Source organism: Temnothorax americanus, unplaced genomic scaffold (assembly GCF_048541705.1).
Source record: "Temnothorax americanus isolate GAGA-0224 unplaced genomic scaffold, ASM4854170v1 Scaffold12, whole genome shotgun sequence".
In the NCBI taxonomy this organism is placed as follows: Eukaryota; Metazoa; Arthropoda; class Insecta; order Hymenoptera; family Formicidae; genus Temnothorax; species Temnothorax americanus.
The window spans coordinates 1,122,319-1,138,225 of record NW_027509253.1 but is presented as its reverse complement, the minus strand read 5'-3'; the positions used below and the strand labels follow the sequence as shown (position 1 = coordinate 1,138,225).

General features: G+C 36.9%; 1 protein-coding gene and 1 long non-coding RNA gene across 4 annotated transcripts in view; both read right to left on the bottom strand.

The window, feature by feature from the left end:
• Nucleotides 1–15,907, bottom strand: part of Ubl3 (ubiquitin like 3) — a 47,051-nt gene that overhangs the window by 16,211 nt on the left and 14,933 nt on the right. The gene's annotated exons all lie outside the window — the stretch shown is intronic.
• LOC143893335 (uncharacterized) lies at nucleotides 10,805–13,815 on the bottom strand. Of its 3 annotated transcripts, XR_013255773.1 has the most exons (5): nucleotides 12,771–13,813; nucleotides 12,469–12,639; nucleotides 12,109–12,332; nucleotides 11,495–11,645; nucleotides 10,805–11,177 (listed from the first exon to the last, which is right to left on the bottom strand). It is a non-coding gene; the product is annotated as an uncharacterized LOC143893335 (long non-coding RNA). The 3 variants fall into 3 exon arrangements; XR_013255772.1 differs by lacking the exon at nucleotides 10,805–11,177 and having other exon boundaries at nucleotides 11,184–11,645; nucleotides 12,469–12,656; nucleotides 12,771–13,815; XR_013255771.1 differs by lacking the exon at nucleotides 10,805–11,177 and having other exon boundaries at nucleotides 11,184–11,645; nucleotides 12,771–13,810.

The following is a 15,907-nucleotide window of genomic DNA, read 5'->3' as shown; positions in this document are numbered from 1 at the left end:
CTAATCGCGAATGTGTGTTCGCCGCGATGGGTTTACCTTGATTTTGCGAGCGAGCGCGGAGCGCTCGATTCGCGTCACGAGGCGAGGTCACGCCGAGACCGGATAACCAGGTCATTGGGGCATTCGGATACCCGAGGACCGCGCGAGCGGAGCTATACGCGCATATGCATGTATAGAACGACCCACATCTCTCTACGCGCGCGCCCGCGTCCTTCGCCCGCAGCAGTAGCGCACGTATGTATATCGAAGGACTTTGAGTTTTGACGCAAACACGTATAATAAACGCGCGAAGCGCGCGCACGATACAGATATATGGCCGAGACGCAACGGCGTTTTCCCTCAAAGTCCTTCCTCCTCGTCGTCCATCGCCGCACACGCGACCCGCACGCGAATTCGGCGACGCATGCGGAGAATAAAAAAAAATACTTGTGCAATTTATTTCTTTTGGAATAATTTCCAACTAAAAATAACGCTGAATGAAAATAAAGCATTTTGCGGCAATATTTCCCCGTTTTATGCAGAATTATTCCAAAAGAATGAAATGTGCAGGTACTTTTTTCATCGATGTTTAATTATTATATTAAGGGGAAATTAAAAATCCAAACAAATATTTATGATAAAAAAATATTTAAAGATATAAAATAAGTACAAAGATAAAGCTGATGTAATAAATAAATAATTAAAATAAAAGTATATTATAGAGACTAAAATAAATTAAATATTGCCAATGGAAAACTTTTTCTTTTAACGCTGCCGCGGAAATTAAATTAAACGCTGTATATGATGAAAAGAATTTATCACTCGAACGACCGGAGCGAGGCACAAAGGCACGGAGTCGTGCGAGAAACGGTTTCGATCTGGACGGTTTTTCCCTCTCGAGGAAGAAGCGGGAAGACGAAGGAGAGGAGGAACAGCGGCCGTCTGGCTCCGACCTCGCATTTCTCATCGCGCGGAGGCGCCGCGCCGACGAAGTTGGCGGGGAATTAATCGTTCTACCCACCGCGCTTTATCCGATGTATTCGCGTGCATAGAGGTATATCGCGCCGCTATCGCCATTCTTGGCGACGACGGATTCCTCATCCACGGAGTCCCCGGAGGCGATCCTTCGTCAACGAAAATTCGATGAGGAGGCGTAATTATGATGGAGTTACTTAATGCACTCAATTAGCTTAGGCCGAAAGTTGGAGGATTTTGGCGAATAATCTGACAAGTTTTCTTAACACTTCGTTAAGAAAAGTATATAATGTATCATTGGTGGAGGAGAAGCGCGAGACAACGGGGGGAAATATTTGAGATATAAAAGTAGGATCTTTTTTACGTATTAAAAAATATAAAATTTTGTGGAATATATTCTATTTATCGACTTCGATTGCACCGAATGTAAAATTGCACGATTCGCCGCGTTTAACGAGGAGTTTAACAGAAGGATCGAAAACGGTTGGACACCGTGTATATATATATGCACGCGCGCGCTCGCGAGCGAGCGAGATCGTCTCATACATATTTTCCGAGATGGGTCAACGAGATACTGGAAATTATTCAGACGGAACGTAGGTCGCAGAGCGTATACCTAATACAGCCGAAGCCGGAAACTCCGCCTTACCGTCTCGCGGCTGAAGAAGTGTCTTGTCTCTGATGCTGGATATCTCGCTCGTCTTCTTCTCGTTACGATCGCGGCGGGGCTCCTCTCTTTGCCGAGGAAACGAGAAACGGAGTGCCACTCCACGAAAGTCATCCGGGTATCGCATTCCGGGACTGTCATTTCCGGTAAATCTAATTCCGCCACTCGATAGGTCATCCTCCGATTTCGCCGAAAATATGAATCAAATATAAGCACCGATGCGCTACAACGCACAATGCCGCAGTAATCTGACCATTGTTAACTTTATCAAAACTTGAAGATATGATCGAACGTTTCAACGAAAATATAATCTTCGATAATAAAGAATTGATTAATTTATACCGAATCACTCGATATTATTATACTCGTTACAAATAACGAACAGAGTATCGCAAATGTAATATTACGTAATTCATACTCTTCCTTTTGCTTTTTGCTAAATTGTAATTTTTTGCGTTTTTTATACTGCGAAATGAAAATTTTTAAGTCCGATATATAACAACCGCTTAAATATACGTAAAAAGATGAAATGCGAGGGAATAAGCGTAGATATATACGAGTTAAAACGTTAATGCGCTGCTCCGTAAAGGACCCTTTTATCGAGACGATTAACTTTTCGACCATTCGCGTCACTTTGATCTTGGCATTAAATTAAATTAAATTAATGTAAAATCTCTCGACGACATGGAAATTTCATTACGCGAAAAAGGATCGTTCCATTTCGTTCGTTGGTTAATCGTACGCACCGGAATTGAGAAAATTTGAGAAAAACACAAAAGCGTATTCTCTATGCGCGCCAAGCACGCTGCATCTCACAATAGCACATCCTGCTGTATATTCCCGTATCGCATTTCGAGAGGAAAAGCCTTGGGAATAACGTGCGCTAAACCCGATGCGTCGCGAGGTGCGGTATCTTTCGGCTGCCTTTCTCTCAATTTACCGGCACTGTATCGCATTTCCTAGTAGAATAAACAGCGCAACGATGACAATCTCGGGATCGGTCGGCTTGGAGTACATCTCGTCGCGTCGTTCAAAAAAAATAACCCAAGCTCCACACGCAGACGAGCTACTCAATAATTTTTAATAACGCGGCATCTTATTTAAATGTAATTATAATCAACATGTAATATACAAATTAAGTAAAAACGCATATATGAATTATTAAGCAAACACATGTGTAAATATGTTAAATTTATTATTGCTAAATTATTAATTTAATACTTTGTGAGTGATACCGCATGATTTTATTGACAGTGACATTCGAATCAGTTATTTCAGATCGGTTATTTGCGATGTATATATACGCGTGGAGTGCGATATGAAGCTTCCCGCATCAGGTTATTTATTAATAATCTCGCGCAATATCGAGCCGCCCGCGCCCTCGAGACACGTATACGCTTATAGCAAGTCATTTCCACAGTCTTCGCGGAATACCTCGAGCTGGCAATTCGCGTCAATTACAGGGTGACTTTAGGTTAATAAATACTAATGCTCCGCCATCCGGTGCGAACGTGTAATGGAGCGTCGGAGTCGAATCGCTCTTAATCGCTCCTCCAATAAATAAAATTAACAAACCCATTGGGAGATATCCATGCGAGTATTTGATTATAGGTACTTGGAAGATGTAAAGAACACATAAAAGTACGAAAGTATATTGTTTTCCAATTTTATTACCAATAATATCTCGTTACTTAATCCAGAATATTTTGTCCCTTTTTAATCATATCTCCGCACGATTAGAAAAGCTCTCCTCTTATATAATTGTATATTATATTTTCTCTGGTTTTATTACATTTTTCTTCTATGTATACCTTTCTGCCTTTAAAGTAAATTTAACTTTTAAGGAAATTATTATAAAAAAAAGCATGATTAAATCATCCTGAATTGTGTCAAAGACCATGAGCCCCTTGTTCAAGATAACTTAACTTTATCGCGATGCACTCCGGTTATTCCCGTTGCACCTTGAGAAACGCATGATAAAATCAACACCTCCGGAGCGGCGGCGCGTCTGCAAAAGTGGTTTATCGTACCGGAAAAAAAAAACGTAGCGTAAAGCTTGTCGCGACAGATATCGCATTAACATTGCTTTAATCACGCGGTGCTTGTTGTCGGTGAAACAAACATCATCATTTTATTTCTTATCGAAATAATAATCAAAAAGTGCCATGGTTGGGGCGGCATCGTCGTATCTCGCGTTCACCGATATTGCCAATGCCAGCACCACTGCACCGTGTTCTATTCAGGTTAATTGAATTAAAAACTTATTTCGTTCCGAAACAGTGCGGGAATTTCCAAGTGTTATGTACGTGAGTATTAATGAAGGATCTTTACTAATTTCATTTACAGATATGCTTTTACGAATTTGAAGAGTCAATTTCTTCATATGCGCGTTATAACATTGAAATTATCGAAGCAATTAGAAGTAAAATGCTTTCTGTGGATTAACCATCACGGTAAAGTGAATCCTTCATCAGTTTCAAGTGAATTCTATTTCAGGAGATTTTTAATTTCAGGAACAGATATCGAGACTACGAAAACTTACTAAAACTTAAATGAGATATATACAATACGTAGATATATAATAAAATTTATATAATATTATTATATAACCTCTTGCGCTTATAAATACCGTATAAATATTAATCAATCTGCATTATTTCGTATAAAAATGATCTTTCTCGTATAATATATTGTGTCTTTCGCATATCTCGTGCAATTTTCTCAATTTTCTCAGACCTACCGTGAGACGTTACTTTCTCGACAAAACAACGTTCCAATAGCGTTAATTTCCACCTACTGGAATTTATATCTGGTCGATAAACGATGCACTCCGCGTGCGAGTGCGTGCGCGAGCATGCACCCGAGAGAAGTCCCGTCAATAAAGCGAGCGCAATGACAAAAACGCCGTCGGGATCAATCGGGGTTAACGAACGTAATTCCTCGGTATTTCGTGGTGGCTCGTGGCGAGCCACGTAAAAAGGTGGAGTCACACACAAAGCCTTCCGAGGGCGAGGGTGGTGCACGGGTGGTTTCGAAACCGTATATAGAAACCCGCCTGTGGAATCGCGTTAACGGGTCGAGCAGTCGAGAGATCGTTTTAAATGGATTGGCAGATATGCAACCGGGTTAAAATACTACGTTTCGACGCGCAGCGGACGTCACCGATGCGAGATCGTGCATGATAAATCACGTGTCTCGCGCCTGGATATGAATTTAAAAAGTACACATTCTCCGGGAGTTCCGCAAGTTAACGAATAATAGATCAACGGAGCCAATATTGTCATTGCGAACGGTAATAAAATTTTCAATCTTAATTTGTGATTTAATTTTATATAGCGCTAATAATATTAATTTAATCAATTCCAGTGTTGCGTATTAAAATAAAAGGCATCGATTTTCGATATAAATTTGTGTCTTAATAGCATATTTTGTTTAATCTCAAGAGTTTAGAGTCTCAATTTCAAAAATAATTTAAGTTTTGTATTTTCGCACTGCATCGTTCTATAGAAACGAAAGTTTTCTTCGAGGGATAAAATTGATGTTAAAATAGAATTGTTGAAATCTCTCTCTCTCTCTCTCTCTGATATTAACTGGACACTCCTCCGACGACTCGCGGTCCATTTTCTCTATTGTGGTGCAGGGTTAATCCCAATGTAACCCCGTCTTACGATCCATTGTTCGAAACATGATAAATTTCAGTCGGGAATATACACGAACCAATGCGGGCTATCGATTTCAACAGACTCGTCGAAACTGGACTCACGAGGCAAAACTAGGGCGCAAATTTAGACGTCGAGAAAAATAAACCTTGGTGTTCACGCAGAGAAAAAAATTCTTAACATACTTGAATTTTTAAACACACATACTATTTCTTTCAGCACATATTTTACCTTTATAATTTGTATAAAAATGTAATTTACGTCAACTGGTACAGATTATAATTTTTCAATTGAATTACATTTTTACACAAAGTTATGTCATTATCGCATCAAAGTTTACTGGCATATTTAGACAATTCTTCCACCACAAATATATAAAAAGCATTCTATTATTTTCTGCTATTCTCTATTCTCTAGTAGTCGAATTAAAATTTAAAAAGTTTTAAGTTTATCTCAGAAATCGGATAAAACACACGTCTCGCCGTTTATTAGCTGCATGAACATTTTTGTCATTATCACATCAAAGTTTGCCGATACAATTGGCTATTATTATCTGCTATTCTAGTGGTCAAATTAAAATTGAAAAAGTTTTAAATTTATCTGAAACCGGGTAAAGTACATATCTTGCCATTTATTATAGCTGGATGCATGATTTTGTCAAGAACAATCGACTTTGGTCGAGAAATTTCAAGACGCGTCACGCGACAGTTTTATTTATTTAGTATACATATATAAATGGTGTAATCGGACGATAATAGCCAAACGCCTGTCTGGATACCGCAGCTTACCGCCACTTTCAGAATAAACGAGTCTCGGGCAACTATTCCGGCCGCAAAGTGCCGTCGCAGCCTGCACTTGCAAATTTATCGATCGACCCGACACGACGGCTAACCGGCGTCGTCGTGGCATTTCGTTAACGCGCGTTGAAACCCGCTCGCGGAGGAAGCGCAGGAGGAGGGGGAGAAAGAGGCGGAGGAGGAGGCGAACCCAGCGGCACGCGACCTAGACCCGACCTTCCCCAAGGTGTGTGCGCGAGAGGGACGAGGCTGATGGGGTGCTCTTGGAATGAGGGGAGAGGGTGTCCGAAGAGTCCGGGGGACGCGCGGCGGCTCAAGCGGCATCGAATAATAAGTGCGAAGGACACTTAGCCGCTAAAGTCCGGAGGATACCCTCGACGGCATTAGACGGAGGAAGATTGGAAACAAGATGAATGCGTTTCGTAATAAGAAGACTCGGCCGAGACGAGATCCATTCCTGTCGGATTTAATGAAAACTTTAATGAAAACTGAGCATTGCCTGGGCACGTTTAAATATTCCATTAATCCTGTACGACATGCGTAATATACGATATTTGAGCGCCTTCCTGTGATTAATTAGGTTTACGTATACATGGCATACATGGCAATTATGTATTCCTTTGACACGATGTAACTCTTTGATATACATATATTCGTCGGAATGATTCCAGTATACTTCTAATTTAGTCTTCTATAATTTTTTTTATTGCGCACGTAATTTTCAGGATTCTTGACTTATCTGCGTTTTCATAATTAACGTTACTTGAAATCACTATTTTTACATGACTTAATCGTCACTCTTTTGAAATAGATATATTCATTTTGAGAGAAAAGGAAATTTTTAAACGTTTCAAGTATAGGCCACATATAAGACTTAATTATCTTAATGCATGATAATGAACATAATACGTATTAACATTCTCTCTCTCTCTCTCTCTCTCTCTCTCTCTCTCTCTCTCTCTCTCTCATCTCCCTCATATTTTTGGCGGAAATTGATTCTTTCCAACTTAATTTTTCGATAATATCTCTATTTCCGAATAGGCCAAATACACGTTATTTCATTCGCGTAAAACGAACTCCCGCTGAGAGACCGTGTCGAGCGCAATAATTATTTTGGCCTTCACTAGCAATTAGCGCGTTCATACATCTCGAAGCGCTGCTACCGTTTATTCATGATTAGCTTTTGCTATTCGTAAGACGTATGAAAATAGGATTTTATGCGAGGCGGAGAGACGATAGAAAAAATAGGAAGAAAAAGATAATAATATAATATAGAAAATCTTAGAAGAGAAGAAAGTCTAAAATTAAGCATAAAATTCTATCTGTTATAAAGAGATAGAACATATATAGATAGATCGTTATTAGATAGATAGATAGATATAGAGCAAGTCTGAGTAATATATTTTTAAATCTAATATCAGATTGCTCAGCTGACTAGTATATGTAAAAGTAATAAAAACTAAAAAACAATCCTATGTATAGGTTAATATACATAATATAAATCGATAAAAAAAAAATAAAACGAAATAAAACAAAAAAGTAAAATGTGCAAAATATCGTAAAGATCTATTAATATTATGAATTACAAATAGGTATACAAAATTGAAAAATTGATATATTAACAATACCTAAAATACAAAAAGTAGAATGTGACGTGATAACTCTCAAGTAAAATGTAAGAAAAAATCGACAAAGTGATCTCTTCATATATTGAAATAGTAAAACATTAAAAAAATATTTAAAAATATTCAAAAATCATGAAATCTAGAGAGATTATATTGCGATAGAAATACATTAAAGATATAGCGCACAATCGAAGAAGGCGATTGAAGAAATATCCAGAGGTAACCGTAATCGAGTGACGCTGAACAATCGAAGAATGTAAAACGCGAGTAGCAAAAAGGAATAATAAGGAGCGAAAAATGCAGATACCGAGAGACGTCGAACAAAGAAAGAAAAGGATGGAGTGTCGGCGCGGTGTGGCGCGGGAGGAGGAGGAGCTCGGTCTCTCTATACACGAGAAGTTTGTCACTGGTTTAGTAAGGGACCGATCGATCGTTATACGTCCGCTCGGTCCGCTCGTCCTCTCTGTCCGTCTCCTCTCGCCCTCCAATCAGTCACTGCACCACCGCGCGCGTCTCGCGCCTTCGCACTCTTTCTCGCTCATCCTGCGGCACACAAACGTCATTCTTCTCTTCTCCATTCGTTAAGGCCGCGTCGCGCCACGCATCGGGAGCTTGAGAGATGCGTCGCGGATTGCGCATTGCAGTTTGAGCAATAATGCCTATATATACCTAACAGTTTCGAGCTAACGGGAACTCTTCTGCGATTAATTAGCGATTTGTCGTGACGTCCCTTTACGGATTACAGTTTTGCGCGTTACTGACGGTGAGCCCGAGTAATTTCCCAGGATTTACTCTAGTTATATTATACAACATACAACGTTATATAACACGTTTAATTCTATCAAATCTCTCGTCCATCATGGTCCATTATTTTCTTGCAAAACGCCTACACTGAAAGCAATGTCGACATTGTTTTTTCGATTTGTGAATATGTCGCGATTTAAATCAATTAATATCATATAAAAAGTGAATTTTTTAGTAAAATAAAAAATCTGCAACAAAGAACATACATATCTTTTATTATTTGTGACATGCAGTATGATACTATGACAAAGTATCGAGTATAGAAATTTAGAATATGAAAGATATTTACTAATCTAATAGGAAAAAGAGATTCGGTAAAGGTCAGATAACTCTAATCGCGTTTCGCTTTGAATGTTTAGCTAAGCACAGCTGTCTATACGAACTTGTTGAGGAGCACTTTCGTTCAGTGTGGATCTTACGAAACACCCTGTAGAAAGTTGTCGAACGTGTAGAAGATCACTATGCGAAAGAATGCCCGACTATATCCCGAGACCGGTCTGGCATCGCGCGAGACGTTCGCTCACGTTATACCATAGTCATGTTACCGGCGAGATATCCAGAGAGAAAATAACGGGGGAGCGCGCGAGGAACCGTTACCGCGGGCTGCAGTAAAGAGAGCTAGATAGACGTGGACGGTAATTTCGGTTTGGAGATCGAGTGACGTGATCGGATTTATTTCGAGCCTCTCGCGAGCCACTTGGTATAAATTCGCACGCTTATTCCGCGATATTCCGCTATTATACACGGGGTGTATGTAAACCGCTGTTACTATAAATATTATAGTACCCTGTCGGAGATCTGATGCATAATACCGTACTTCGTACTATTTCAAGCGGTCGCTGGTATAGGAGAAATCCGAAATAATAAAATGTCGAAAATAAAGAGAAATGTAATATATTCCGCTACTGCATGAAATTTCGAGGAATTCCATCGTCAGAACTTAGCTCAACAAATTAAAGATTTACTTTTATCACGTCTCCCGTCCCTGTAATTTTATAGGTGTATACATCAAGAATATAAGAGATCACGAGAGAAAGAAGAAGAAGAAGAAGATAACGGGAGCAACTTTGCGTACAAACGTTTCGCGCGTTAAAAGCGCCGTTCACGTTACGACGATAAAATGTCGCGCGGCGCGGGTTATCGGTTCGCTTCGATCTCTCTGGCGCTTAAATTATCCATCCTTTCCCACGCCCGCGCCGCTTTTGGGGCCGAGACGGCGGAGCGTCGAATCCAAAATGAAATTTCCTTTCTCTGGCTTCGCGCTGGAACACGCTTGCTTCTGGAGGATTTCTGGATCGGAAAATAAAACATCTCGCCGTTCAGACCCTATATATGGAGCCCCGAGTATACAAGCGAATATACCAGCGAGTATAATATACAAGCGGGAAATAAAGCTTAATCCATCGAAGACGACGGCGCGAGCTTTCGGAATCGCGAGTCGAACGCAGGTCCTATACTGTGTTCTCGTCTGATAATGGGCGAGATCAGATCCGACGTGCGGATTCTGGATCATAATATGAACGGCGAATCGATGCCGCGAATTGTTTTCCGCGATGCCGTATATAAGAGAAAAACTGAACCCTCACGAATGCATGAACGTTAACATCGCGACAGTACTATAATTAACTTGTGTTGAGAAAATATATGGATGAATACTTAGTATTCTAAATTGCAATAAGTTTTTTAAATATTTGTTGCTAAAGAAAACATGCAGTTTTCGTTTAATGTCTAGCACAGGTTAACGTCAATGACCCAAAACGCCGCGGCGGTTGATGCACAAAATCCTTTAATTAAAACAATTAATCTACTACGCGGAGTGTTCACGTCTATAATTAAGTTAGCACGGCCGCACTGCAGCAAAATCGAATAGAACGTAGACATAAATTTAGTGTTTTATTTATTGCTAATTTGTTGCCATATTCGCAATTTTATTGTTTTAGCCGATTTCATAAAAATAACGGCTGTGATATGCCCCCTTCAGTTTTTTTATACGTGCAGCAACATTTTTATCATAGCCTGCACACACTTATCATGCGCCACAACAGTATAACCTTAATTTAACAGTATTAATAAACATTAATTTTCCATACTACAATTAATTCATAGATTATTATTTATAGCAAAGAGCATTATTGTATTAATATCACTGACGAATTTCTCAAAGTAGCGAAATATAGATAAAAGTTCGATTAGATATATTACAATAGATCTGAATATACATACTAAGACGTCCAATAATCCATAAAATATCATTAGAGTTGGCGTAGAAATTTTTTTCAAATCGATTAATACAAACGATTAAGCTGATAGACAAGAAGAATGCAAACTAAATATATATAGATCATTATAAGATAAATCTATATATCTTTGATTGATTAAGGGTTAAATAAATAAACCATCATGTTTTTGTTAATGCCATCTTATTCATAAAAATGCGTCCATCGCGTTATTTATTCCACAATTTATCGTACATCAACTTAAAAAAAAATGCGAATAGCTAAAGTACATTAATAATTTTTAACTAATTTCAGAATATTTAAAGGTTATTTCTACAAATTTTGCACGACGGATTTTACTTGAGATAAATAATACAGATACAGGATTATTATTCTTTTTAAATTTTAATATCAAGACAAAATATCTGGACGTATAATTAATTCACCGAAATATCCTGCAGAAGAAATGTAGAAGAAATTCAACTATTAGCAATATTAATTTAAATAATAAATGTTTAATAAAACAACTAGTAGATTATGTTTGTAAAAAAGTTGATATCTAACACGTCAGATCACTATAAATCCAAGTGCGTTATTTCTACACGCATATAAATGTCTAAAAATGACACATTTGACTGCGTCTTACGCGTTTCGTTGCATATTAAATTAACGCATTTAATCGTATTAAATTAAAAGTTAATACGTTCAATCGTATTAAATAACGCAAGAAATGTGTAAGAATTAAGAGCTTCAGTTAAAATAACACACTTACGGATTTGCAGTGATGCGTCTGTTTATTCATCAATTACAGCTTATTTAAGATATTAGGATTGCCGATACTATTTAATGTATTGTCTTCAAAATCCAGAACTCTGTAATAAACTCGGTCATAAACCATGCAGATAACGCTGGATGAGTTGAACCTGCATACGCATATAAAGCAATTAAAAAGATAAAATGTGTATTTGTGTAATTAGTGCTACATAATATAAATTTCAATCAATACACTATTTTATGACTGGACCGAAACAAGGACTCTCATTATCCAAATATCCTAACAATCGTATAACCAGACTCAAATATTATTTTATTAAGCTAAGAGAATGGCTAATAATCCGAATATGAAAATTTTCATCAATTGCATTAGTAAATTTGATGATCACATAAATTAGAATTATAGATAATAGTAAAGAAGCGTTGGATCTTAATATCGACTAAACATATAATTATTTAACTCAAATATTTTTAACTTTTATTAAAACATACATTTTAAATATCAGACTCAAATATTTATAATTCTTATGATAAACAAAATACTAAATATTCAATTTCTTATGACTTTGTTGTAAGTAAATTTTGAAGAAAAATGATATTCGTAACATTTACCATTGTCATTTTCTTGAGTTTTTGAGAAGTTTGCGAATTAATATAATATATACCAATCTGATGAGAAGTATCAGCATTATATTCTTCAGTTGATGATTGTTATTGTTATAAGTATAATATTTCTTCTAGTATTTTCTTGACTTCTCTCATTATGCCATAATCGAACGAGTGATGCGGTCATTGTCATTTTTTTTAATGTATTCAGCTTGCAAATATGCAGTAGTCTGATGATGAGAAAGAAATACCAGTGCTATATATAATTCTTATAACAAACACTAAATATTCAATTTCTTATGACTTCGTTATATATAAGTAAATATGAACAGAAGGAAAATAAAACATAATATTCGTAATATTTACCATTGTCATTTTCTTGAGTTTTTGAAGCTTGCGAATATATGTAATATACACTAATCTGATGAGAAGTACCAGCATTATATTCTTCAGTTGATGATTGTTTTAATGTTGTAATTATTACTGTTTCTTATAGTACTTTTTTGAATGCTTTCATTTATCATAATCGAACAAGTCCTGCGATATGGCATTTACTCTTTACTTTATATATATATAATATATATTTTATATATATATATATATATATATATATATATATATGTATGTAGATATACACTAAACATTTTACGGCACATTTTGCATTTTACCTGATTCTTTGATGTGTCGAAATGTGGCCTTATCCACATATATTCAACTTCTTTCTATGTATATATATTTCTTCTATTATAATATTGACGGATGACGACATATCAAATGTTACTCTAAAGTTGTATCCTTTATACGCACTCAAAAGAAATGTATTACAAATCTTATCTGCACTTTGAAATCTATCTCCATCCTATGTAACGTCGAAGTTCCGCCCAGGTGTGGTATTGATATCTTTACCTTTATTGCTAATTTAGTCTAAAAATTCTGTGAGAATGAATTAAATGTACTCTCAATTTTGAAAACCCAACAACTGCACGACAAAGTTTGCATTTATAAGTAAATCCTTCTACTTTAAAATATCGCAGTATGAAATTTTGTCGCGCTGATCTGATCTGAAGTCTCATCGTGTCCGCACGGTACTTTAGAGCGTATATTACTGAATATACGCGACACGGCATAACGTCTATGCCATCGAGAAGCATTCGAAGAAGGTCGAAGAGTGAACTGTGAATCTTTGTTAGAATGTAAATATTGATAGTTTGAATGTCTAACAGCCAAATAGTAGTATCGCTCCACTTGAAATTATTCAAACATCGTATATATATAATAAGGAAATCAAATTAAATACATATTTTGCTCAACTAAAGAATAAAGATTTTTCCTTCTTGTATACGTAACATCGCCACACTGTCTATTAGGTTAAGATAAGCGGTTAACCAAAAATTCAGCAGTGATGTATTTTGAGAGCAATAAATTCAAAAAGCACTCAACTCCAAAATCGGCATATAGCAACTTATTTGTTTAGCACAGTTTATTCTTGTACCTACTCTTTTTTTGTTTTAGATTATTTTTTTAAATTTAATTATTTCATGATATACTTATTAAATAATAATTTCGGAAATAAATTGTATGCGTTTAATAAAAAATAAATCGTAAGCATTTAATTAAACAAACATTTTAGTATTACATTCACATGGTTAACATATTTTTTTACTACTTTGATGTTATGTCGTTATAATAATCCATACTGATGCATCCTTAACCATTCCAAATTTTCCATATGACGAAAGAATTGACATGTGATCATTATATATATATATATATATATATATATATATATATGTAGGTCCAGAGGTATGTTCCGGGACTGTTTACGTTTTTTGAAATGTACAGTCCTGGAATATAACGCATATATATGTAATCAGATTCAAAAAACTGTCCCAAAAAATGCCGTAGGACATCAATTTTTTCCAGGACAGTCCTGGAAACTGCCAAATGTCCCGGAATATACCGATATCAAAAATAAAAGTCCCGGAACATACTTCCAGACCTACATATATATATATATTGTTTAATGTTTAATAAATAAAATAGGAAGAAAGAAGGAGGAAACAAAACAGAGCGAAAAAAAGGGAGGGAGAAATGATCGGTTTTTAATATTTAAATTTTAACGGTACAAACGGACTGCAGTACCGCCGAATATGGCGATAAGAAAAACTGTAAATAAAAGTGAGGCAACTCACTCAAGGAATATTTATAAATTCAAATACTAGAAATCTTATCCGATAAATTCATGTCACGTTATATTTTATATAATCTCAATTTAATACGAAAATTGTATTTCTCGCTACGAGGACCGAAACTTTTGCGCGCTACTGTACGAACTGTGCCCTTCGGGACCGACACTCCTCCGGGATCGTTTCGTACGGTTACATTCCGACCTTCTCTCCTGGGCGAATGGGGAGGTGTGTGCTGCCTTGGTCATATAGGGATAGGCCCCTCTAAATCGCGGCGGCAGAAAATACATGGAATAGAGTACGTTGAAATACGGTTAGATCTCTTGGCCGAGTCGTGTGCCGGGTCGCCTATATTTAACGTAGGAGAAATGACGTTCTGAAGTGCGAGAATCGGGATAAACTACGATGCCGGCGGGCATTATCGAGATCCGGCTCTCAAGTTTATCTCATCCTCGCGCGAAATCGTCACCCAGTCACGTCACCCGCGTGATCTTTTCTATGTATATATTATACATGGACATTTATACATATATCGCGATTATGTATATGCGACGCAGATCGATACAACTTCTCTCTCTCTCTCTCTCTCTCTCTCTCTCTCTCTCTCTCTCTCTCTCTCTTTCTCTCTCTCAATTCTTACAGAATTATTTTATATTCACAGCATATAATTTTATCTTAATTAAAATTTCAATTCAGATTTATAACGGTCATCTGATCTTTCCTTTTGACATTTTCAGCCTTTTTAACTTATAATATTTTGACCATCTCGACTACCATCCGCTGAATACGATTACAAAGGAATTACATTTATCAGAAAAATGTTTTATGTAACATCTCATATACTATAAATATCTCCTTTTAACGCGAATCGATGTATTTCTGATTTAAAATATTATTTGGCATTCGTATAAGTTACATAAATCCCTTCCTCGATTCCGACTGTTACCAAACGGAGGTTGGCACAACGAAGAAAATATTTGTCCAAAATTGTGTCAATTTCAGGTATTCATAAATTAATGATATATACTATTTAAAAACGGTCTTGCAATAATAAAAATAAAATGACTCATAACAAGAATAATTTCTAAAATATTTTAGTTTTAAGAAGATAAGTTCTGTAAAAAATGTGAATGCGTTAAAAAACGTAACAAATAAAATTAAATAGAGAAAACTGAAAGAAAATAACGAAGAGGAAAGAGAGAGAGAGAGAGAGGAGGAGAAGGAACGGAAAGAAGGAGAGAGAGCAAGAGAGAGTGAAAGCACCGAAATGAGAAAAGATGAGAGAAATGGAGGCAATAGCGAGTTATAAGAGCTCTAAGGAAAGTGAAGGAAAAGCAAGATGAAAGAAGATAATACGAGAGAGGGCTGCGTCGGATGTGACTCATGCCCGACGCCACCGTTATATACAGGGTGGCTATAAACTCGCGCTCGTGCTCCACATAGCATAGGACCGTTTGATCACTATAAACGGATACTAAAAGACACGCGGCATATATAAATGTGCGAAAAAATTGCAGCGGTTGCGACTATTAAAATCAACCGCTGTATCTCGTTCTCGCGGTTGTGATGACGCTGCATCTCCCCTATACCCCGCATCGCATCGGTCGAATCGCATGAAA